A 26,302-nucleotide genomic window follows, 5' to 3' on the forward strand; every position below is an offset into this window, starting at 1 on the left:
TCAAATTATTGTACCTCTCAAAATCAAACTATCCAAAATATCTAACATTTTTCATTATACATCCTCTCTTACAAAATTAGATCAAAGAAGGTAAAAATTAACCAATCAAAGAATAAGAAAAAATGAAGAATAAGAAAAATAAAAAATAAAATGACCATCATACATTCTAACGATCCATTTGGTCATTTTGAGTACTAGAGCTTTTTATTTCATAAAAGACTCTTTCAAGATTTTAAATGATTGTTTAGGACTATTCGTAATTACAATTATGAAATTAAGGAGGTAGTTTAAATAATAAATTTAGTTGGTGGTTAAAGAAATTAATATTACAATTAGTGATGGGCCACTTTCATTATTCATATAATTAGTCTTATATAATAATTAGGGTATAATTCATCCATCTCCAGAGGAAAAGAAGTTAAGGAGTTCATTAATTTTTGGTGATAACACAAAGTGATTGTTGCACAAACCCTTAGAGGAGAGAACGACAAGATCTATCGCAGGTAAACAAATTTTAATTGAAATCTATTATCTACCAATGTTTATTATTATCCGTATGATGTTATGATTAGAAGTTAATGGATGTATAAACTCAAATTGACAAATTCCCCTTCTTTGGCTTATATAATTAGTTCTCTGAATCAAGTTACTTATAATTTGGTGGTCCTTATTTTATTGTATTGTCATATGATTATTATATTGTAAAACAGTATGATTATATAAGGATGTCAATTGAATATTAATGGTGTATTGTGATTGGAAGGTGGAGACCAAACATTAATGAGAAGGAACTAAGGTTATACTATGATTGTTTATCAAATATGGTTATGGGCGTGTAGTTGGATTGAGTTTGAATTAATGTTACTTTGTCTGCTAACCAGTGGCCTCAACTTTAATCATTTGTTATTATTATTATAATATATTATAAAGTGGAAATGTACATTTGCATTGCATTTGATGTTAGATGAATGCTGCTAGAAAAGTTAGGCCAGAACGTTAATGAATTAAAGAATTGGAGTATCAAAGTGTGGGTTAAGGTGTTCATTGTCTCTTGAACTTTAAACATAAAAAACTTGTTATCTTATTTTAAAATATATTTTTAATGCATTGAGATAAGTAATTAAATATTATTTAACTTTCATTAAAAATTATGCTAATTGGAAGAATTTAGAAAATTCTTAGGCTTGAACTTTGGGAAATTGATTGTAGTTTTGAGTGTTTATAGATTCAATAACTCAAAAATTACGCATATTGCATAGATTGGAAGGTTCGGAGGCACTGAGAAAAAGAAAAGTATTTGAAAAATAGCTTGGTTGACTTCTGTTCTTCGGTGGAGGTAGGTTGTAGTTTATGCTATTTGATAGTAAACTCTTAATAGTAATTGATATGCATTGAGTGATTCTTTAAAGTTTTCTATGTACTTGATTGTGTGACTTGATTGTGCGGTTTGTGGTTGGTCTAAGATCCTGAGAGCGTGAAACTGAAAACCTCCTTATCGAAGTGATGTCTTGAATAAAGAAGGCTTGATGAAATATTATCAATGAATTGAAAGTGATGATAATAAATGATAAATTAATAGTATAATTGAATCGGAGTTTCACGTTCTGACACGTCACTCTTGGATTGGAGTGTCACTTTCCAACACAATAATATTAAAGGAAAAATATATCAAAATAACAGAATGTACTCAATCTCAAAGAACTCAATTCCCTAAATGGTTTGGTTAGAGGCATGAGTCCTCATGGATGATCTTGGTATTATTGACTTATTATATACTTACTTTAGTGTTGTTGACACTTGTTCATGTTATTTCATGTTTATCACCTATTAAGTTCTATAGTTGAGTTCACACTATTATTCATTGTATATTAGTTTCTATTTTGGTTTGGCCAATTATACCTACTCAGTACATGTTGCCCCGTACTGAGACCTGCTTGTGTTTTTCTTTATTTTCCTTTTATGGAGTGCAACGAGTATACCAATGATTTCGAATTTCCCTCAGCTCTAGCAAGTCTCAGCATATCAGACTCAAGGGTGAGCTATTCATTCAAGCTTGGGTTGGATTCTCTCTGTCATTACCTGATATCCTTAGTTTTCGGACACAAATTACTTTAGTTCATTTATTTTGATATTTTTTATACTCATAGACTTAGAAATCGGAGATTAGATGTCTTTGTTGTGATGACTTTCAGGTTTTGAGAAAACGATAGTTAATAAGTTTTGGAGTTTCCACGTTATTTTGTTATTCGTAGTTGAACTATTGGTATATGTTGGGATTTGGATTCCTCCGTTCGCCCACCTAGGAGGTTAAGTGTGGGTGTCACTCACGACTCATTTTGGGTCGTGACATACATGTCTCAAAGTAGGTTTTTATAGATGTAATATTTAGAAGTTATAAATTTTATATTAAATAATTTGCAGGATATGAATATGAAAGGTTAAGAGTTACATAAATTATTAAAATATTAGAAGCTATATATATTATAAAATGTTTGGGATTATCTATATTGTTAAATTAATTAAGATTTGAATTTATGTAATTGAAAGGTATAAATTACAGATATGATTTTATAAAATAAAACAATTGAAGAAAATAAGAAAACATCAAAAAACCACAAAAATAAAAAAAATTAGTGCGTGCGCGTGTGTGAGAGAGAGATTGAATTTTTTATTTTTTATTTTTAAAAATAATAGAAATAAAAGGTATAATAATAATAATAAAAACTAAAAAAAGGATATATTATATTGTGAGACGAAAAATAATTCATCACTAAAAGTATACAAAGATGATTTTGTTGAATATATTATATTAACTACAGAAAGAAAAGTCGTCCCCAAATCCTTAAACAGTTGTGACAAATTTATTTATCATATAAGGTATGTCCACTTATTTGTACTGAATAGTATGTTTGTCACTAAAAAGGTTATTACTACATACAAAATTATATTGTTGTTATTATTTTACTTCAACTAAATGTATTTTGTAGTTAAAGAAAATCTAATTTCGCTTTTATTGACTATATTTTATATACAAAAAACTGTTCTGTTCTTTAATCTATTAGGGATAATTTTATCATTACAAAAAAAATTTATTTTTCATATGAATATTGCATAATTATTAAAATTACTATTAGGAATTTTCTATTTTTGTCATCTCTTTATGAATATTAACCAACTTAAATTTATTAACTTCTCTAACCCATGTATTGATTTCATGGGTTTCAATCTTAAGTTCTTATTTGAGACAAATGAATAACAATATTAAGTAAATAAAATAAATAATCTACTATAATTAAATAAATTTTAATTTAGTTAATTTTAAAATATAAAACATTTTACCATCAAAATATTCTTATTATCAATGTACATAAAATTGAACAGAAAAAATATTATTATTTCTCTTCAATATTTGATTCACAATATTTTAAAACTCTAACCAAAGAACTATTATTATGAATTTAGTAAGACTCTTAGTTTACTTTAATTTCATTGTGACTCGATTGGTGAAATAGTACCACTCTCCCAAAAAGCACATTTTTTTTACCGACGCACAAAAAAAATATTTTCTTGCGAATGAACAAGATATTGAGAAGTTGTCATTAGTTTATCTATCTATCTATCTATCTATCTATCTATCTATCTATTTATCTATCTATCTATTTATTCTTTATTTTTTATTTAATGTTCCCTATTAAAGATGTTTTTACCGCCATTTGATACAATTTAATTCATATTTATTTTAGTGAAAAAAGAAAAGGTGTTAATGAAACAATAAAAATAATAAGCACTCTTCTAAAAAAATGGATCCCACAATGTTAGATAAACACATAGTCTTCATAATTACAATATTATATTACCCTGGAAAATGAGATTATTTACAATTTTGTCATTGGTCGTCCCTCACTTTACTCTTCAATATAGTACTAGATATCGCGTTCCTGCGCTAGCGTAGGCCCAACGTATGTTAGTTTTTTTCTTTCAATTTATGTGATATAAATGAAATTTGAATAAGTGAACTTAATTTTTATATGTGTTTTTAAAATATATTTTAAATTATTAATTTATGTACCTTTTTTTGCGATATTTTCGAATAATATATGTTACTATATCTATTTTATTTTATGTGATACAAGTGATTTTAAGAAAGGCAACGGAATTTCTCACATATTTTTAGTTGTCATTTTAATGTGATTCATAGTACTTTTTAGTTCTTATATTGTTCTCAAACAATATATGCATTTTGTTTTTTGTTTCGATAAAAATAAGGGAGTCAACCAAATTTCATTATGTTTTTTAACTATGTTTTTGTAACGACCTGTTTAGTCGTTTTGAGGAGCAGATTTTATTTCTGGAAAAACAGGCTGAGGCGACGGACCCAACGACGGACCGTCAGGGACACGACGGACCGTCGCAGGGTCTCGTTTCAAAACACTTAGAAAATCTGAAATTGGGTACTGAAAATCGACTCTCTGAACTTCGTAACGGAGTGGCAGGACGGACCGTCACAGGCCAATCACCCAAAATCAAGTTTCTGAACTATGCGACTGACAGCAGGACGGACCGTCGCAGGCGCGACGGCCCGTCACAGCTTGCGTAATCCCAGTTGAAGTCAGATTTCTGGTTAAGTTTTAAGGGACGTTTTTGACTATTCTTGCCTTAATTATATCGTGGGTTTATATTAATAACTCAAATTCTTGGGGGTTAAAAGAGGTAACCTTAAGTTAATTAGTGGGGTATTATTTCCATCTTTTATTCTTAATTATATGCTAATTAGGGTAAAAGAAAGAGGGTTTGAATAAGAAAATAGAAAGAACAAGAAGGGAGAGAGAGAAACGATCGAGAGAAGAGGAAAGCACCAAGCTTTGAGGATTAACTTGCTTGATTTCAATTCTTCGGTGGAGGTAGGTTATGGTTTTCATGCTATTCGTAGTAAACTCTTAATAGCGAATGATATGTGTTAGTAGTATTGTAAACCCTTCTATATGCTTAATTGTATGCTTGCATGAATGATGTGATTATGTAATTATGAATAAATAAGCATGATGAAGCTATTGAATCCCAAATCTTGAAAAGAAACCCTAATCTACTTTGTTAATGATGATGCCTTGGTATAAAAGAAGGCTTGATGAATGAAAGTAGTGAGATTAGGGGATCGGGTGCCACGTTCCGGTACCAGTATAGAATATGGATCGGGTGTCACGTTCCGACACCAGGATAGAATATGGATCGGGTGTCACGTTCCGACACCAGGATAGAATATGGATCGGGTTCCACGTTCCGGTACCAGGATAGTATATGAGGATCGGAGTGTCACGTTCCGATACCAGGATAGTATATGGATCGAGTGCCACGTTCCGGTACCAGGATAGAATATGGATCGGGTGCCACGTTCCGGTACCAGGATAGAATGAGGATCGGAGTGTCACGTTCCGACACCAGGATAGTATATTGAGGAGCGGAGTGTCACGTACCGACACGAGGGGAATAAAGATAATGAATCTTGAAATATGTTAATATATTCAATCTAATGAACTGAATTCCCAAATGAGTATGATGAGGAGGTGTGAGTCCTCATTGATGTGCTTGGTGTTGTAAAAAACGGTTATGGTAACTGTAAATGCTGCATGCTAAGGATATTAGTTGATTTTGCGATATTGCTTAATACATACTGTTTTCTATTTTGAGTTGGCCGATGATATCTACTCAGTACCCGTGTTTTGTACTGACCCCTACTTTTATTGTTTTCTTCTTGTTTATTTGTGGAGTGCAGCAAACGTGCCGTCATCTTCGACTTAACATTAACTCAAGCCAGTCTTACTACATCGGAAATTTAGGGTGAGCTAATGCTTCTAGCTTGGACTGGATCTTCTTCTTCAAGTCTTGATGCGTTGAACTTCCGGCATGGACTAGCATCTTATGTATTTTTAGCTTCTTAGAATACTCTTAGTTTAGTAATTTGATTATAGATGTTCTTGTGATGATGACTTCCAGATTTTGGGAATAATAATAGTTATTGATTTTATTAATGAGTTTAAGTCTTCCGCGTTACTTTATGTCGATATTACCTTGAAATGTTAAGGTTTAGATTGGTTGGTTCGCTCACATAGGAGGGTAAGTGTGGATGCCTGTCGCGGCCCGGATTTGGGTCGTGACAAACTTGGTATCAAAGCATTAGGTTCGTTGGTCTCATCACAAAAGAACAGGTCTATTAGAGTCTTAAGGAACGGTAGGGGGACGCCTTTACTTTTCCTTGAGAGGCTATAAGACTTTAGGAAAATTTCACTCTTTAATTCTTTCTTTCGTGCTACTACTTGAGTCCAATTGGTATCTAGGCGATACGAATTGGTATCTGACCATCTTCACTCTCTTTCGCAGATGGTTAGAACTAGAGAAACGACTACGCCAACACCAACACCGGCCAGACAAGAAACAACTGAGCCAGCCACTGGGCTATGGCTCGAGGAAGAACAGCGGCAAGGGGCCGTGGTAGAGGTCGTGGGAGGACGTCCTCTAGGGGAAGAGGACGAGCGCCTAGACCATCTGATACTAGGACAGTGACTCCTCCACCGACTGTGGAAGTAATAAGAGAAGGGGAGGATGGGGAAACTGAACAAGTGCAGAATGAGGGATTGCCACCCCAACCTACCCCAGAGATGATCAATCAGGTTCTGGCTTATCTTAGTGGGTTATCTGATCAGGGCCAGACACCCCCAGTGTTTTCTGAACCAGCACCTCAGGCTCCGGAGGTACAACATGCGGCTACTACGTCTCCCCGCATGGATGTTCCATTGGAAATAGGCACGTTTCCACGTCTGACTACTGGGCCTATAATGACAAATGATCAGCATGAACTTTTCAGTAAGTTCTTGAAATTGAAACCTCCAGTCTTCAAGGGTGCGGAATCTGAGGATGCTTACGATTTTCTGGTTGACTGTCATGAGCTACTACACAAGATGGGTATAGTAGAACGGTTTGGTGTTGAGTTTGTGAGTTATCAGTTTCAAGGGAACGCCAAAATGTGGTGGCGGTCACATATCGAGTGTCAACCAATAGAGGCACCACCTATGACTTGGGCCTCCTTCTCTGGCTTGTTTATGGAGAAGTATATCCCCCGAACTTTGAGGGATAGGAAAAGGGATGAGTTCTTGAGCCTGGAGCAAGGTAGGATGTCGGTCAATGCATATGAGGCTAAGTTTCGTGCATTATACATGTATGCCACCCAACTGTGTTTCAGTCCACAAGAGCGAATTCGCCGGTTTGTGAAAGGGTTGAGGTCAGAATTGCGGATTTCGGCCTTACAGATAGCGGCAACGGCAAAATCCTTCCAAGAGGTGGTAGACTTTGTGATAGAAGTGGAAGGAGTGAAGCCAGATGACTTCACTACGACATCGACATCAAAAAGGTTTCGAAAGGGAGGTGAGTTTAATGGTGCTTACACTAGAGGACAGGGTTCAGGAAGTTACTCAGTCCGACCAATTCAGTCTTCACTACAGACTGTAGTTGGGGTCCACCTCCGACCGGTCAACACTTCTCTGAGAGACCTATGCATGAACCCAGAGAGTGCTATGGATGTGGGGAGATTGGACATATTAAGAGATATTGTCCAAAACAGAATTACAGACCTCCAAATGTTAGAGGTAGAGGTGGTCATGGCAGAGGCCATTATTTTGGAGGACGTGGTGGTCGAGGAAATGGTGGTCACCAAAACGGCCGAGGTGATGGGAAAACTGAAGCCACTACATCACAACAAGGTAGGGGCAACGGACAGACGAACGATAGGGCCCATTGTTACGCTTTCCCTGGGCGGTCTGAAGCGGAGGCATCTGATGCTGTCATCACAGGTAATCTTTTGGTTTGTGATTGCATGGCTTCTGTATTGTTTGATCCTGGATCCACATTTTCTTATGTATCTTCCTCATTTGCTAATGGTCTAACTTTACATTGTGAATTACTTGATATGCCTATTCGTGTTTCTACTCCGGTGGGTGAGTCTGTGGTAGTTGAAAAGGTGTATAGGTCTTGTTTGGTGAACTTTGTGGGGAGCAACACTTATGTAGATTCGGTTATCTTAGAAATGGATGATTTTGATGTAATTCTGGGTATGACTTGGCTTTCTCCGCAATTTGCGATCTTGGATTATAATGCTAAAACGGTGACGTTAGCCAAGCCTAGGACAGATCCGTTAGTGTGGGAGGATGACTACACTTCCAATCCGGTGCGTATCATCTCCTTTCTTCATGCTAAGAAAATGGTTAGTAAAGGGTGTTTAGCTTTCTTGGCACATCACAAGGATGACACTACCCAAGTGCCTTCGATTGAGTCGGTTTCAGTAGTCCGTGAGTTTCTGGATGTGTTCCCTGCAGATCTTCCTGGTATGCCACCAGATAGGGATATTGAATTTTGTATCGATCTCGAACCGGGCACACGCCCCATTTCTATACCCCCTTATAGAATGGCTCCCGCAGAGTTAAGAGAGTTAAAGGCACAACTTCAAGAGTTATTGAACAAAGGCTTTATTAGACCAAGTGCATCTCCTTGGGGTGCTCCGGTTTTGTTTGTGAAGAAGAAGGATGGGAGTTTTCGAATGTGTATAGACTACAGACAACTAAACAAGGTAACCATAAATAACAAGTATCCTCTTCCCCGCATTGATGACTTGTTCGATCAGTTACAAGGTGCTTGTGTCTTCTCTAAGATTGACTTGAGATCCGGTTATCATCAATTGAAAATACGGGCAACGGATGTGCCAAAGACTGCTTTTCGAACGAGGTATGGGCATTACGAATTTGTAGTGATGTCTTTTGGTCTTACGAATGCCCCTGCTGTGTTCATGAGCTTGATGAACGGGATTTTTAAGCCATATTTGGATCTCTTCGTGATCGTATTTATTGATGATATATTGGTATACTCAAAGAGCAAGAAGGAACATGAAGAGCATTTGAGAATGGTATTGGAAATGTTGAGGGAGAAAAAGCTTTATGCCAAGTTCTCTAAGTGTGAGTTTTGGCTAGATGCAGTGTCCTTCTTGGGGCACGTGGTTTCTAAAGAAGGAGTGATGGTGGATCCTTCTAAGATTGAGACAGTGAAGAATTGGGTAAGACCTACTAATGTGTCAGAAATAAGGAGCTTTGTTGGGTTAGCTAGCTACTACCGCCGATTCATCAAGGGATTCTATTCTATTGCTTCCCAACTGACGAACTTGACTAAGCAAAATGTTCCATTTGTATGGTCGGATGAGTGTGAGGAAAGCTTTCAGAAGCTCAAGACTTTGTTGACTACCGCACCTATCCTTACCTTGCCAGTAGAGGGTAAGAACTTCATTGTTTATTGTGATGCATCCTATTCTGGTTTGGGTGCAGTACTAATGCAAGAGAAGAGTATGATTGCTTATGCTTCAAGGCAATTAAAGGTGCATGAACGTAACTATCCGACCCACGATTTGGAATTGGCTGCGGTGGTGTTTGCATTAAAGCAACGGAGACACTATTTATATGGGGTTAAGTGTGAGGTCTACACGGATCATCGTAGCCTTCAGTATGTCTTTACTCAGAAAGATTTGAACTTGAGGCAGAGGAGATGGATGGAACTACTGAAGGACTACGACATCACTATTTTGTATCATCCGGGGAAGGCAAATGTTCTACCGGATGCTCTAAGTAGAAAGGCGGGAAGCATGGGAAGTCTAGCTCACTTGCAAGTTTCTAGACGACCATTGGCTAGAGAGGTTCAGACTCTGGCTAACGACTTGATGAGGTTAGAAGTAAATGAGAAGGGAGGATTGTTGGCTAGTGTGGAGTCAAGATCTTCTTTTCTTGACAAGATTAAGGGAAGACAGTTTGATGATGAGAAGCTGCGCAGAATTCAAGATAAAGTATTGCGAGGGGAGGCTAAGGAAGCACAAATCGATGAGGAAGGTTTTTTGAGAATCAAGGGAAGGGTATGTGTACCCCGCGTCGATGATTTGATCAACACTATTCTGACAGAGGCTCATAGTTCAAGGTATTCTATACATCCGGGTGCAACCAAGATGTATCGTGACCTAAAGCAACACTTTTGGTGGAGTAGAATGAAGCGTGATATTGTTGACTTTATTGCCAAGTGTCCAAACTGTCAACAAGTAAAGTATGAACACCAAAGGCCCGGAGGAACACTTTAGAGAATGCCCATTCCTGAATGGAAGTGGGAGAGAATTGCAATGGACTTTGTGGTTGGTCTTCCCAAGACGTTGGGAAAGTTTGATTCTATTTGGGTAATTGTGGATAGATTAACTAAGTCTGCTCACTTCATTCCGGTCAAGGTGACTTACAATGCCGAGAAGTTAGCCAAACTTTACATCTCGGAAGTGGTGCGATTGCATGGGGTTCCACTATCCATCATATCAGATAGAGGTACGCAGTTTACTTCTAAGTTTTGGAAAACATTGCATGCGGAATTGGATACTAGGTTGGACCTTAGTACTGCGTTCCATCCTCAGACCGATGGTCAGTCTAAGAGAACGATTCAAGTGTTGGAAGATATGCTTCGTGCATTTGTGATAGAGTTTGGTGGTCATTGGGATAGCTTCCTACCCTTAGCGGAGTTTTCATACAATAATAGCTATCACTCAAGCATTGATATGGCTCCATTTGAAGCATTGTATGGTAGGAGATGTAGGTCTCCCATTGGTTGGTTTGATGCGTTCGAGGTTAGACCTTGGCTACTGATCTCTTGAGGGATTCGATGGAAAAAGTGAAGTCTATTCAAGAAAAGCTTCTAGCGGCGCAAAGTAGACAAAAAGAATATGCAGATCGAAAGGTTAGAGACTTAGAGTTCATGGAGGGTGAACAAGTCTTGTTGAAAGTTTCACCAATGAAAGGGGTGATGCGGTTCGGTAAAAGGGGTAAACTAAGTCCAAGGTACATCGGACCATTTGAAATACTTAAGCGAGTAGGAGAGGTGGCTTATGAGTTAGCCTTGCCTCCAGGACTGTCCGGAGTACATCCGGTATTCCATGTGTCGATGTTGAAAAGATACCATGAGGATGGAAACTACATTATCCGTTGGGATTCAGTTTTGCTTGATGAGAACTTGTCTTATGAGGAGGAGCCTGTTGCTATTTTAGATAGAGAAGTTCGCAAGTTGAGGTCAACAGAGATTGCATCCATCAAGGTGCAATGGAAGAATCGACCCGTTGAAGAAGCCACTTGGGAGAAGGAGGCGGATATGCGAGAAAAATACCCACATCTGTTTACAGATTCAGGTACTCCTTTTCGCCCTTGTTTTCCTTCTTGTGATCGTTCGGGGACGAACGATGGGTAAATTGGTATCTATTGTAACGACCGTCAGGGACACGACGGACCGTCAGGGACACGACGGACCGTCGCAGGGTCTCGTTTCAAAACACTTAGAAAATCTGAAATTGGGTACTGAAAATCGACTCTCTGAACTTCGTAACGGAGTGGCAGGACGGACCGTCACAGGCCAATCACCCAAAATCAAGTTTCTGAACTATGCGACTGACAGCAGGACGGACCGTCGCAGGCGCGACGGCCCGTCACAGCTTGCGTAATCCCAGTTGAAGTCAGATTTCTGGTTAAGTTTTAAGGGACGTTTTTGACTATTCTTGCCTTAATTATATCGTGGGTTTATATTAATAACTCAAATTCTTGGGGGTTAAAAGAGGTAACCTTAAGTTAATTAGTGGGGTATTATTTCCATCTTTTATTCTTAATTATATGCTAATTAGGGTAAAAGAAAGAGGGTTTGAATAAGAAAATAGAAAGAACAAGAAGGGAGAGAGAGAAACGATCGAGAGAAGAGGAAAGCACCAAGCTTTGAGGATTAACTTGCTTGATTTCAATTCTTCGGTGGAGGTAGGTTATGGTTTTCATGCTATTCGTAGTAAACTCTTAATAGCGAATGATATGTGTTAGTAGTATTGTAAACCCTTCTATATGCTTAATTGTATGCTTGCATGAATGATGTGATTATGTAATTATGAATAAATAAGCATGATGAAGCTATTGAATCCCAAATCTTGAAAAGAAACTCTAATCTACTTTGTTAATGATGATGCCTTGGTATAAAAGAAGGCTTGATGAATGAAAGTAGTGAGATTAGGGGATCGGGTGCCACGTTCCGGTACCAGGATAGAATATGGATCGGGTGTCACGTTCCGACGCCAGGATAGAATATGGATCGGGTGTCACGTTCCGACACCAGGATAGAATATGGATCGGGTGCCACGTTCCGGTACCAGGATAGTATATGAGGATCGGAGTGTCACGTTCCGACACAAGGATAGTATATGGATCGAGTGCCACGTTCCGGTACCAGGATAGAATATGGATCGGGTGCCACGTTCCGGTACCAGGATAGAATGAGGATCGGAGTGTCACGTTCCGACACCAGGATAGTATATTGAGGAGCGGAGTGTCACGTACCGACACGAGGGGAATAAAGATAATGAATCTTGAAATATGTTAATATATTCAATCTAATGAACTGAATTCCCAAATGAGTATGATGAGGAGGTGTGAGTCCTCATTGATGTGCTTGGTGTTGTAACCAAGGGTTATGGTAACTGTAAATGCTGCATGCTAAGGATATTAGTTGATTTTGCGATATTGCTTAATACATACTGTTTTCTATTTTGAGTTAGCCGATGATATCTACTCAGTACCCGTGTTTTGTACTGACCCCTACTTTTATTGTTTTCTTCTTGTTTATTTGTGGAGTGCAGCAAACGTGCCGTCATCTTCGACTTAACATTAACTCAAGCCAGTCTTACTACATCGGAAATTCAGGGTGAGCTAATGCTTCTAGCTTGGACTTGATCTTCTTCTTCAAGTCTTGATGCGTTGAACTTCCGGCATGGACTAGCTTCTTATGTATTTTTAGCTTCTTAGAATACTCTTAGTTTAGTAATTTGATTATAGATGTTCTTGTGATGATGACTTCCAGATTTTGGGAATAATAATAGTTATTGATTTTATTAATGAGTTTAAGTCTTCCGCGTTACTTTATGTCGATATTACCTTGAAATGTTAAGGTTTAGATTGGTTGGTTCGCTCACATAGGAGGGTAAGTGTGGATGCCAGTCGCGGCCCGGATTTGGGTCGTGACAGTTTTCTAAAAATATCTAAAATTGCTACTTTGCGTTTTTAAGTTTTTTTTTCCATGTAATTTTTAAATATGTAACAAATTAGAAATTAAAACGAACAATTAGAGTTTTCAAATCATTATATTTCTATATTAGAATGTCCAAATCTTTAAAACTCCACATCTATGCACAAATTAATAGAAGGAAGCCAAACGACTTTTAAAATATATATATATATATATCTATATATATATATATATATATATATCTATATATATATATATATATATATATATATATATATATATATATATATATATATATATATATATATATATATATGGGGAAGCTTATTTTAATAATAACACATATATATTTCATTTTCAATATATGAGTCTCTCATTTTCGATTTATATGAACTTATTTTTTATTTTGTTTCAAAAAGAAAATAACTTCTGAATTTTAATTTTTTTATATAGTATATTTAAGATCAAAAAACTAAAAAATATTTCAATACACAAAATTTAAGTATACATATAAATTTTAGTTTTTATTTTAATTGATTTCACCTAATATTATACTTGATATATAATTACTAATCGCTAAGCTAATCATTATTTATTTACTTTCATATAATAAATAGATATCACAATAACTCTTAAAAAATGAAGAAATAACAAAAATGAGGTAATACTAATAATAATAACTAAAGATGATTCTAGAATTATTTAATTTTCTTATTATCGTTCATGGTAGATTTTTACTTGCATGAAATTACATTTTTACCTTTGATCATCATTTACTTTATATATAGAAAGATGTTTATATAATTACTTATTCTTAATAGATTTTTTTAGAATGAAATTAAATTTAATTCTTCTTCGTCTTTAATACAAATATATCATCGTATTCATATTTATTTGTAAATTTACCTTTTAACATCTTTTTCTTTAATTTCAATCTAATATATATTATTAATTTTATCACACTTATTTATTTTCAAGTATACTATTATAGCCAAAATAAAGATGAAAATAATTAATTCATGGTAAATTTTTATATAAAAAGTAGATATTTTTTATAAGCATGATGAATAGAAAAAAGTATTAAGAATTAAATTAAAGTTACAGTAACACAAAGTAATGTTAAAATAGATATCATAATAACTCACAAAAGAAAAGTAAGCGAAGCAATAACAAAATAAGTTAATGGTAATAAAGTAACTTAAGTGTTTCTAGAACTATTTAATTTTTTTTGTTATCATTCTTGATACGTTTTTTGTTAGCGTGAAATTACATTTTTGCCCTTGGTAGTCCTCCCACTTGACTCTTCTATATATATATATATTGATTGACATTAAAAGTTTCACTAATACCAAAATTAAGATAATCTGAGTGTATACCTAGAATCTTCAAATCCTAAGTTTGCTTTTGCTTGTAAATTTAAGTTCCTCCCCATTTTTTATTATTACGGTATTTCAAGTTGGGCCAAATCATGGTTAATAAAAGTATAACTTACATAAATCACATAGTGTAAGGAATAAATTACATTTTATCCCTGATTTTATTCTAATTACAATAATCCCTTAAATTTTTTACTTTTTTTGATATATAACTCACTACCCGTATACATTAATTCTAATACAAGAAAAATATGTTTATTGAGCTAAAAAAGGGAACAAAATCTTTTTTGTTGCACTTAAAATGGAAAAAATAGGTAAATTAACTATCCAATCCATAAATTACGTAATTAATTTATTGTCACTGCTAATCAGTCTCTACCAAAGCAAAACAACTTTAGAAAAATTCAAATTTTAAATTTGTTCTCCCAAATTGTTAAAAATCTTTTATATTTCGATTCAAAATCATTGAAAAATCGAGTTGATACTTCATAAATATATCTATTTTATTGAGAGATTCAAGAATCTAATATGAGAAAGAGAGATGAGTTGAATCAATCATTGTAGCTTGGAGATTGATGAGTTGAGGAAAATCTGAAGATCCGATACATTACAGAGACGATTGTTGTTTTATCCCTATACAATTGTTTGACGACCCTGTTAAAAAATTTTGAGATTCAAAATTCTTCTCTGTGTTCATTGAAAATCGTTTCAGTTTTGTTATTATTCTTGTTCTTCTAGTAGCATTAGCTGGGCAAAATTATGGTGAAGTTTTGAGTGAAATTTTTTTATTTTACGAAGCTGAGAGATTTGGGTATCTTGCTCATAATCAGAGAGTTAAATGGACGAGTAATTTTGAAATTAATGATGAAAAATCTTGCGGGGTATGTTATAAAATTAATTAGCTATATTTTAGTTGTGATTGGTTTGTGATGAATTTGAGTTTTAATTTTTTGGAGGAATTTTTTTCCAGATTGATTTGCTTGGAAGTTATAATGATTCCGGTGATATATGAATCTAGTTTGTCCGTGGCATGTTGTCATGGAGTATTTTGGAATATGATAGACAAATGGTTGCTAGTGGTGAACTTAGTCATGATAAGAATGTTGTTAAGTGGAGTATTGATTATCTACTCAAAGCTCATTCTGAACCTTATCTTCATTACGGAGAAATATTGTGTAGTTAATTTTTTGATTTGTGATCTCGAGATGTTGTGGAATCAATTTTTTGTGAATAGTTGTATCATTAGTTATTGTGATGTATCCGATAGTTGATTTTAGATTGATACATTGTATGTGCTAGTTATTAAGTATCAAATACCATTTTTAGTTGCCAAAAGAATGAATATTTAGTAGTAATTTATGTTCATGTATCATAGTCATCAATGTATATCAAATATGTGTGATACACATTAGCTATTAATATGTATCTGTATTGGTTGTCAATTTGGATTTTTTACTTCTTCCAAAGGTAGTAGAAAATTACATCAATGCGCTTCATAATGAATCATAAAAATTAAAATACAAGGGTTAAAAAAATAAATATCATAATTTGATACATAAAGTAGTTAAACATTGACAATGTTATGTATCATATACCTATTATTGAAACTGATATGTAGTACTCTAATTATAAAACATGATGATCTATGTATCAAGATTATTATTGGATAGTATATAGATATACATATACATAACCTTCGAAATTGGATAAGATTGAAGAATCATGAAAGACTGTAGATACATAACATACAATTGATTTGGTATTGTCTATATAGCCTTTTAAACTTGAATTGAATTGAAGATACATTGTAGAACTCGATACATATAAATTATATATTAGGTAGTGTTTATGTCTCAAGTACATTTATATTGAGCAGGATAAACACTACACAACAACGATATTAGAAAATTATAGATGAAAAAGCTAAATAAATATTTAAACGATAATTCAAGAACTAGAAGAAAATTTAATGAAAAAATAGTTCTATCTCTTTAGGAACTAGAAATTGATAAACTAGAAAAAGAATAAATTTGAAATTAAAAAAAAAGTAACAAATTGCTAATCCGTGAGAGTGATTTCAAGACTGAAAATAGGAACAAAAATCTTTGGGTTAAAGAGTTGTGAGTTATGTATATGGAAAAGTAGAGATGGAAAGGAATATAGGAATTTTTCTAATATTTTGAAATGGTAGGAAACTTTAGAAAAAATGAAAAGAAAGATCGTATAGTTAAGTAATTTTTTCTTAAAACAATAGATATTTCCATGTATTTGCTCCGAAATTTGTAGTACAACCAAAGTGTTGTAACGTGTAATTTGTTTATATTAGACATAAATAATATATTTTGTCAACATAAAGAAGATTTTCACAAAAAAACATTGACTCCTTAATACTACAACAAAAATAACTTTTAGCGGCATTAAATATTGACACTAATAAAGAGTGCTAACATCTTTATCGACATTAGTTAAGTGCTATTAGAACCAATGTCGCTAAAGGCTTTAGAGACATATATAAAGAGTGATAATTACCGCTAAAAAAATATTTAACAATAATTAAGAATTAAATATCGCTAATAGTTATTTTTGTTATAATGTAACTAAATAAAAACATTCATTACATAGATTTATGTGGAACAATTGGTCAAATATATGATAATTTGTTGTTCCAAAAGTTAAACGTTTTGTAGAGCATGAAGGTGTCTAGAAGCAAGTGATTAAAAATGGGTTATTAAGTAGTAGAGTCTTACCCTGACAACACGTATATCATGTGCACAGTGACATGTACTAATTAAAGAGCATTTTGTGTGAATATATAAAGCTACACATAGTCTATACTTGCAAAAAATAATTGAAAGATAGGAAAGAATTATTACAAAGTGACTATTCCACTTGTAACTAGATAATGTAAACCACACCATTCATGTCAAAGTTCATGTATCAATCTCAAAATCATTATAATAATTTTATTTTTACTTGATATTTAATTTTTATATTGGAATTCAATTAAATTTAAATTTGCATTGAAAAGTCACACAGTAGAAGATAAGCAATTCTTAGACTATATACCTAAGGAAATTAAGACCCAAGACCTTTCTTTAAGAATAAACAAATAGTTATCACTCCATCATAATTTTGTGAGTATTTTTGTGTCTTGAAATTATTCATTATATGTTCCACTAAGGCTTGGCTTATATTGAGACACATCATTATTACTTGGTAATCTTCCACTACCGGAGTGTGCTCATCCTTGTTCCCCATTTTGACTTAATAAATTTCCTCATTATACCTACCACTTCAACCTAAATTCCATTCTCTCTCTTAGCCTTAATTTATATTATATAATATATATGATCTTCAAGTTTCATATCAATGGTTCACATACACATTATCTTTTATCAACTCACTCTATAACATATATTTAGAAAATTATTATGATAGTCGTATAAATTCTTATAATAAACATATTAGTAATTAATATACTAAAAATACTATTTCGTCCGTCTCATTTTATATAAAGTAGTTTCGGTCGAAAAATAAAAATTTTTAAAATTAGTGGTTCAAAATGAATAATAGAAATTTATGTGACTTAAATCATATTATTAAGGATAAAATAGACAATTCATCGTTAAATTATTACATAATATAGAAATGTATCATTCATTTTGAAATAAAATAAGTCCCATAAATTGGAATAATATAATTTTGTTGGTTTTTCAAAATCAAATGGAATAGCAAAAAAAGGTTGAAAAAGTCTCTCTATAATTATCTTTAAATAACCAACTTAAACATAAAATCTGTCAAACTTAAAATTCAAAAATCCCAAAATATCTCAATAAAGCTGACAAAATTTTGTGATTTGTTAATACACACATATGGTATTTCTTAATTATATAATACTATATGCATTGGCTAATAGTGCACGTCTTTGTATCATAAGATAGTAGCTTGCTAGAATCACCTTTTTGACTTTAATTTGTGATTTGATTGCCTCAAGCAATAGGTACACTCACTCTCAAAGTGCTTTAATTTTATATATATATATATATATATATATATATATATATATATATATATATATATATATATATATATATATATATATATATATATATATATATATATATATATAATGAGTGAATTTATAAAATGAGGCACTAGTCTCAAAACACTTGATTAATTAGGAAAATGGCTACCACTTTGTTTCTGGCTTTTCTTTGTTTTTCTCAAGTTATCTACTTGAATGCCATCCCAATTACAAGTAAGTTATATTTCAAATTAATTAACATCCATCAATACATATATATTGTTTTTTTTAAGGTTGTGTTACATATACTTATTTTCATTGTTAGGACGCAATAATTTAGTGTACAAAGCTCAACAACATGAGAACACACAAACTATGGTAACTATTTGTCTATCTTCTTTATTTCTTTCGAAGAAACAATATTACTCCTTTCTTAATTTATTATTTTATTTTGGTCAAATATTTATCAGCAGAATATGGAGGCCGAGAATATGAAACTAGGTGATGTTGTCATTAGAAGAATGGATGCTGAGGTCAATGACTATCCAAGTTCTGGAGCGAATAATCGCCACACTCCGAGCCACCCCTAGAGATATATGTATGTATTTAGAGGCGGATTTGGGATGTCAAGCTAAGATCAATGCGTTCGCTCACGATCCGGCCTCAGGCTATTTGTGTGTTAGTAATAAGTAGTGATAGATATGTGTGCTTTAGATGTTTAGGACTATTATGTTATTATGGAAATCTAATAATTAAATGGATTCATCTTTTGTCACGATCCAAAAATAGACGTGATGACACTGGTCTTATCCCACCAAGACAAGTCATCTTAAAACTCAACTATTAAAATAAAATGCGAAAAGTTTACTATCAACTTACATTATACCCCAAAACCTGGTGGTCACGTGTACAAGCCTCTAAAGTATTACAATTGAATCAAACGAAAATATAAGCCTCAAATGAGCTTGTTTCTAGAATAGAACAAGATCAAAACTATGAAGAAAGAGAGTCCGCTGAAACAACAAACAACTACCTCACAAATCTCCAAGAAGCCTCGGAAAAGAAGAGAATGACAAGTACAACAAAAATCCAGGCTTAATAACCTACAAAAAAATTGTAGAAGCAAGGGGTGAGTACCAAACTACCCAGTACTCAGCAAGTAAACCTCTAAGCACAAGCCATAGAAAAAAATACAGGTACTCCTACCAACCCCAACTGAACCTCCACAACTACAACTTGCATAAAAATAAGCCCAACCTAACAACTCACGATTTATAGTGCACATAGTTCAACAAGAACACTTAAACAAATTATATATTCTCAACTACAACACTTTGACAAATTACACATCCTCAACAACAATACTTCAATAAATCACGTATCCTCAACAACAATACTTCAAAAAATTACATATCCTCAATAACAAGCTCAATATTAATCAATCACCAATTCCGCAGAAAGGCAATCACAAGATCAGTAAAACACGATATCAAGTTCACTAATGATAAGTTTGTGCAATGCAATGGAATGCAATGTCAAGTATAATGATGTATGTCTGACCTAGTGATACACACCCGCTGTCTCTCAGTTCGGGACCCATGGGGGATATATCTGTCCATGCATCTGTCGTGGCGCTCGACACGACCCTCGATAAAAGTAACCATTGCGACGCGCGATACGTCTCTCAAAATATTGTATCCATCGCGGCGCGCGATACGTCTCTCGAAATATAGTATCCATCGCGGCGCGTGATACGTCCCTCAAAATGGTACATCCTCTTTAAGCTCTCATTCTTTCTCAATGCACATAACACTTGTCGCAACCATGTCATAAAATAATGCAAATGACATGTTCACACAAATAAAGAGGATATGACCATTTTCATAACACTGCACAACTCACAACAACATAAAAAATGATTAAACAAACATTTCAAACCATTCTTTATTATCAACACATCACACACAAGCAATTACTCACATTGCCTTTTATTACCTTTTGTTTTCCATCATTAGAATTATTCAATGTGGACAAGTCAACCCATCAACAAGTCCCATTACTCCCACACATATACCACAAAGAAGTACATGCATTTCATACACTTAACAAGAGTTTTGAAATCCACTTGCCTCAATTAGTCGAATAATCTCGGGACTTGAGTCTTTCCTTTACGTTGAACTTCCAACTCAAAACAATCTATTCAAATAAATGACCACGATAAGATTTCAAAACTAAGAATACACGTGTTATTATGTGTCTAGCCTTTACCCAGAAACTCACTCCAATGTATAAGAAACTCACTCCAATGTATAATAAAGTTCCTAGATTTTTATTCCAACCAACATGTTAATTTCCATATTTTCTAAATTTCAAGTATAGGATTAAATCATACTTTCTCCAAAAAAAAAAAGGCTAACACAATTTCATTTTAAGAACCCTAGACCTAAAACCTTTATTTATCAAAATTATTGTGATAATTCTATGCGATATACGCACATTAGCAGCTAGACTTGAAATTGATCGTAGTCAAACCATTCGGTAACCGTCATTAATATTATGCATAAAACACACTGTTATCCAACATTGAATATCATTATATAATTATTTTTATATTAAATTCCATCAATTCATCACCAACATTCCTTCCTATCATTTAGTCTAATATTACCTAATCTTAGACTGAGGCCTTGCCATTTATTATTAACCAATATTGAACTATTAAAATTGAATCCTATATGATAATATAAACAACAATAACAATGTCCTGCCATCCCACTCAATTTTGTCTCCTGGCCCTAAGTGAATTACGTACTACTACCATTAAAATATTAATACAATTGTTATTCACTAATATTATAACATGATGCTAGTAAATTATAGAAATTAAAGGCATTCCAATAAGCTAAACCTTGCGTTACTTTCCTTTCTTTTACTGAAACAATACTTGTGTTGATCATCATTCCACACATCATCCGACACGAGTAAATACTTTCTTTTTTGTATTGCAAAACCTCTCCCAAACAACCAGCCAATTAAGCTTTCGCCTCCCTTTCTATTTTCTTTTTCTGCTTTTTGCGTGAATGCTACGAAGCAACAACAATTTTTAACCCTAATTTTTTCCAATTGGGTGTAGCTCATTTATTATTATTTTGTTATTAAATAAAACTTAAATAACTCTTGATGTATTTTATAAATTATAATACTCATTTTCATAATTCATAAATTATTTATAAAAGTTACTAAAAATGTTTAACTTATAAAAATTGGTAAAATTCATAAACCGACTAAGAGGGTCATTACATTATTCACCACTAAAAATCATGTTCATCCTCGAACATAATAAAGTAAAATAAATAATAATCGATGTTATCAAAAGCCTGAGTTAAGACCCACCAGTCAGTGTTCATCTCTCTTAGTGAGCTCCTCCTTAAGACCATTCCATCAAGATCAACTACTAAAAGCTACACTCTTAAATCAAACTTTGGAGCATCTACAAATCAGGAGTGATAATCAAGCCACTGACTAACCCATGAACCCAATCTAAACTTAAACCCATTGGATCTTAGCACAACCATCATGATGAATATTGTCTCACATAAACAAGATAACATTCTAAATCGATATAGAGTACAACCAGAAGTAAACTTTAATCAACCATCACATACTTATAATGCTCACTATCACAAATTTTATCAAGATTTTTCTTTATACATCACAACCTTTTCACGAGCTTAAGTTATAAAAATCTGATCTTTAAACATCGGGTACCCATCAAGGTAGAATCAAACTTATCTAACCCAAAGAAACATAAGATTAAGTAAACACCCAACACGCGATACACTTCAAATGTAGAACCTCTAACAACACTCTTAGACTATTTTAACTCTTCATACGTCTTATATGAGTTCTCATAAGCAAGGTTATAAATGTAGACCTACTTATATACTTCAACTATCCCAATGAAAACCAGATCTATCATAGCTGAAATAACCAATGTCTTCCGAAAGATCTGACCCTATTAAGAGGACATAAGAGGATCGGGGACATAAGAGGATCAGTACATCTGATGTACCACTAAGGGTTCACCCACAGATATAGAAACATATATGAGCATATGCAACGAATCATACTCTAAACCATGTCTGGAACAAAGAAAGTGGATCAAATAAAGATGCACGAAACCAAAACCGAATAACACAATTTTCCCTCCATAGTGCCCATATCAACATTTTCATTTAGTCCATCCTTATATTGTCTAGACTTAATTCACCAGTTTGGTTTCATTAAGATTGTACCTATACTCGATTTATTAGACCCAACATACTTCTTACAGTTTTCCATTTAAGCTAATATTCTTAATACCAACAAAAAACATAAGTACACCAGTCATTTACCCAAATTGTTTCTAGTATCAAAATCTTCTTAACAAACACATTATCGCCTCCGTAATTTTAAAACTATGTCTCCCTCTTTTTTTCCATTTAAGCATTTCATGAAAAATACAGGTCACAATTGAGACTGATAGCACTAATTTCAGATCTAAAAGTACTTTACCATCGAGATACAACCATTGAATCAAACATAATGTCAATTCCACAAAATATTCGGATACAAAATTTTCATTAATATTCAAAACCATCGTATACCTCATACCAATACTTAAAAAATTCTTGGTTACTCTAATAATTAATATACCATAACCTCATAACATCTACTCACTATCGAATGCCTATGTAACACATCATAACAGTCTGTAACGTCCCATCAACGAAGTAGTTTTGATATCCTCATTAATTATTTAAAACTATAGGTCCACACTGTTTAACATAAATAAATTACCTATCATAATTTGAAAATTTTTAGCTTACATAAGAATACATAATCTTACAACCTCACTGTTTTTCACCCAAATCAAAATTCTATATTCATAAAAATTGATGACAAATTCCTGGTAAGCCTATACCGAACAAATTCACATCCATAGAAATATTAGAACTTATATATGTAAATTCATACATCCTTCAACTTCGAACCAAGAATTCTATATTAGAGGTCTTATTCCTTAACTTCTCTTAAATTCTTCCCATAACACAAAATTATGAATATCTTGAACTCTTCAATACACTAACTCTTATTCCTTTAGGTCACTCGCTTACCAATCTTATCCTTTGACCAACAACCCATGATATTTTTACGTTATCCTCTAAATCAAAATATAATGTGTAATCCCCCTTCGGTATAACAATCAAAAGTAACTAAATTTACTATTCAAAAATGCATAAGTCCTTCCAAATGCTTCATACTTAATGTGATCAATCATTTCTTAGCCTACCAATCCATACCTTGACAAAACACACTACCACAAATCTAAATTCACAATGAAGAATTTCAATTTATTCCAACCGTGTAACACATTCTTATTATCTATCAACATTAATTCATACATTGAAGAACTTTATGAATTCACGTTTGTTAACTTATCATTGATCGCCTCTCCATCGACCTTATAAATTTTTTTTGCTAAAAATTCCTACCATATTCATTATCAAACTCAAAACCACAAAAAAATAATTACCATACTCGAGATGAACATCCATACTCTCCTTTTTAATTTTTATCTAATAGTTTTTAACCAATATGATGATCCTGTAACATTATATATTACCATAATCAAATAAAAACAGGTGAAATCACGTATTTGTAAATTCAATTCTCAAACCCTCTGAAGATACCTCTTGAACCCTTGCAGTCAAAGGAAATATTCTTCTTCTCACCTCTTTCCAAATGCTACACTATATCCCGCTAATTTATTTAATTAATTTCTTATTATGACTCTAGCCCTTTTGAATTCTACTCGAGCAGTGTTTCAACACCTCCTATAACTTTTTTTTGCAACTCTCTACTCACCAAATAATAGCAAATCATAACATTAGATACTCGCAAGTTGTCATTACCATGCAAAAATCTGTTTAGCCAACAATCTTTATCATATAGTTCACCTCAATCGTAATTCATCACGAACTCTTATCACCGTCATGCTTAGTTATCTCTATTCATCACCACGAAATCAACCTTTTCATCAATATGCCACTTTAAAATCCAATTAAACCAATCAATATCAAAGGACTAACCAAATATCATATGCACTTTCTTACTAACATTTTCAATTACCTCATACTCATTGAGACTTCCTTTACCTATAAGTTTTTCATTCTGGTATCTATCCATTTACTTTGACTACTTCTCATTTAGAAACCTCGAGATACACTCCACAAATTAACGTGTTAATACCATACCAACAATCCACCACTAAAATATCCTTTATAACAATGTTTTAACTCAAGCACCCGTAGTAATAAACTAGTTAGTTTCTCAAATATGAATGTAAAATTGAATCTAATTATACTAGCATGTTATACAACTTATAACTCTTTACGTATTTAATATTCATGCTTAACGATAGACATATCCGTCTTCGTATATCATTAGTAGCACAAATGAAAGTCTGTTAAATCCACCACTAGGATTCTACATACACCTCGAGAAGATTATACTCAATAGGTCACACATTTCTTACCATAAAGTAACTGCAATGCACTACTGAATTCATTCGGTCTCTCACCTAATGTGATTCATTAATAGATCAGGTCAATAGTACGAGCAACACACTCCATAACTCTTACCAAGTGATGATCGATACCTTTATAGTAGTAATTTTGGAATTCTCTTTGTCATTCCATCAATCTATGAAACTAAAATAAAGATTCTGACCAATTAGTGTAATATCACTCTCATCATTCACTAAGTAGCCCATATATAATATAAAACTTTAATTAAATTTAGCTTTTAAAGTTATCACATTCATTATCTAACCTTATTTTTAGTCTTTTCACTCTCAATTGTCAAACAACTCAAGATATTGCATGTACCACACAAGTATAGATCCCACTACTAGATGACAAGCCTAAACAAAGTATAAGACGCTCATGAAGTCCGCTAAACCACTGTTCAACCTAATCCTCAAAATTTTTCATCAAGTAATCACCTAACTTAATCTATTTGAGTCGTTGAACATTCCGAATATGATACACATCTTTCCCATAAATATATCACTTCAACATTCGTAACAAATCTGACATCAAAGATTAATACAGTACACCAAATACTTAAATGAGGAACTACGCACGATCATCACTATAAGTGAGAGTGAACCAAATAAGGAGATAAGAATCAAAATCGGACCAAGTATGCACGATAGAGATTAAAGAAGTAAAATATTTTCCTAGAAGTCATTATAACCTCTCGAAGATAAGTACAGACGTCTAATTACCGATCTTCGAGACTTTACATAGACTCGACTTGTACACATGTTAGACCTACAAACCTAGGATCTGATACCATTTTGTCACAACCCAAAAATGGACGTGATGGCATTCGTCTTATCCACCATGACAAGTCAGCCTAAAACACAACTATTACAATAAAATGCGAAAAGTTAACTATAAACTTACATTATACCTCAAAACCTGGTGGTCACGTGTACAAGCCTCTAAAGTATTACAATTGAATTAAACGAAAATATAAGTCTCAAATGAGCTTGTTTCTAGAATAGAACAAGATTAAAACTATGAAGAAAGAGAGCCCGCTAAGACGACAAACAGCTACCTCAGAAATCTCCAAGAAGCCTCGGAAAAGAAGAGAATGACAAGTACAACAAAAATCCTGGCTTAATAATCTACAAAACAATTGTAGAAGCAAGGGGTGAGTACCAAACTACACACTACTCAGCATGTAA

At 33.4% G+C, this 26,302-nt stretch overlaps 2 long non-coding RNA genes across 2 annotated transcripts; both read left to right on the forward strand.

The window, feature by feature from the left end:
* Nucleotides 1–376: 376 nt before the first annotated feature.
* On the forward strand, nucleotides 377–6,029 carry LOC138340606 (uncharacterized). Its single transcript, XR_011213286.1, has 2 exons — nucleotides 377–503; nucleotides 5,771–6,029. It is a non-coding gene; the product is annotated as an uncharacterized lncRNA (long non-coding RNA).
* Nucleotides 6,030–18,589: 12,560 nt separating this feature from the next.
* On the forward strand, nucleotides 18,590–19,293 carry LOC101267877 (uncharacterized). The gene is made up of 3 exons (XR_011213223.1): nucleotides 18,590–18,741; nucleotides 18,833–18,885; nucleotides 18,978–19,293. It is a non-coding gene; the product is annotated as an uncharacterized lncRNA (long non-coding RNA).
* Nucleotides 19,294–26,302: the final 7,009 nt, after the last annotated feature.

This window comes from Solanum lycopersicum, chromosome 12 (assembly GCF_036512215.1).
Source record: "Solanum lycopersicum chromosome 12, SLM_r2.1".
NCBI classification, from domain to species: Eukaryota; Viridiplantae; Streptophyta; class Magnoliopsida; order Solanales; family Solanaceae; genus Solanum; species Solanum lycopersicum.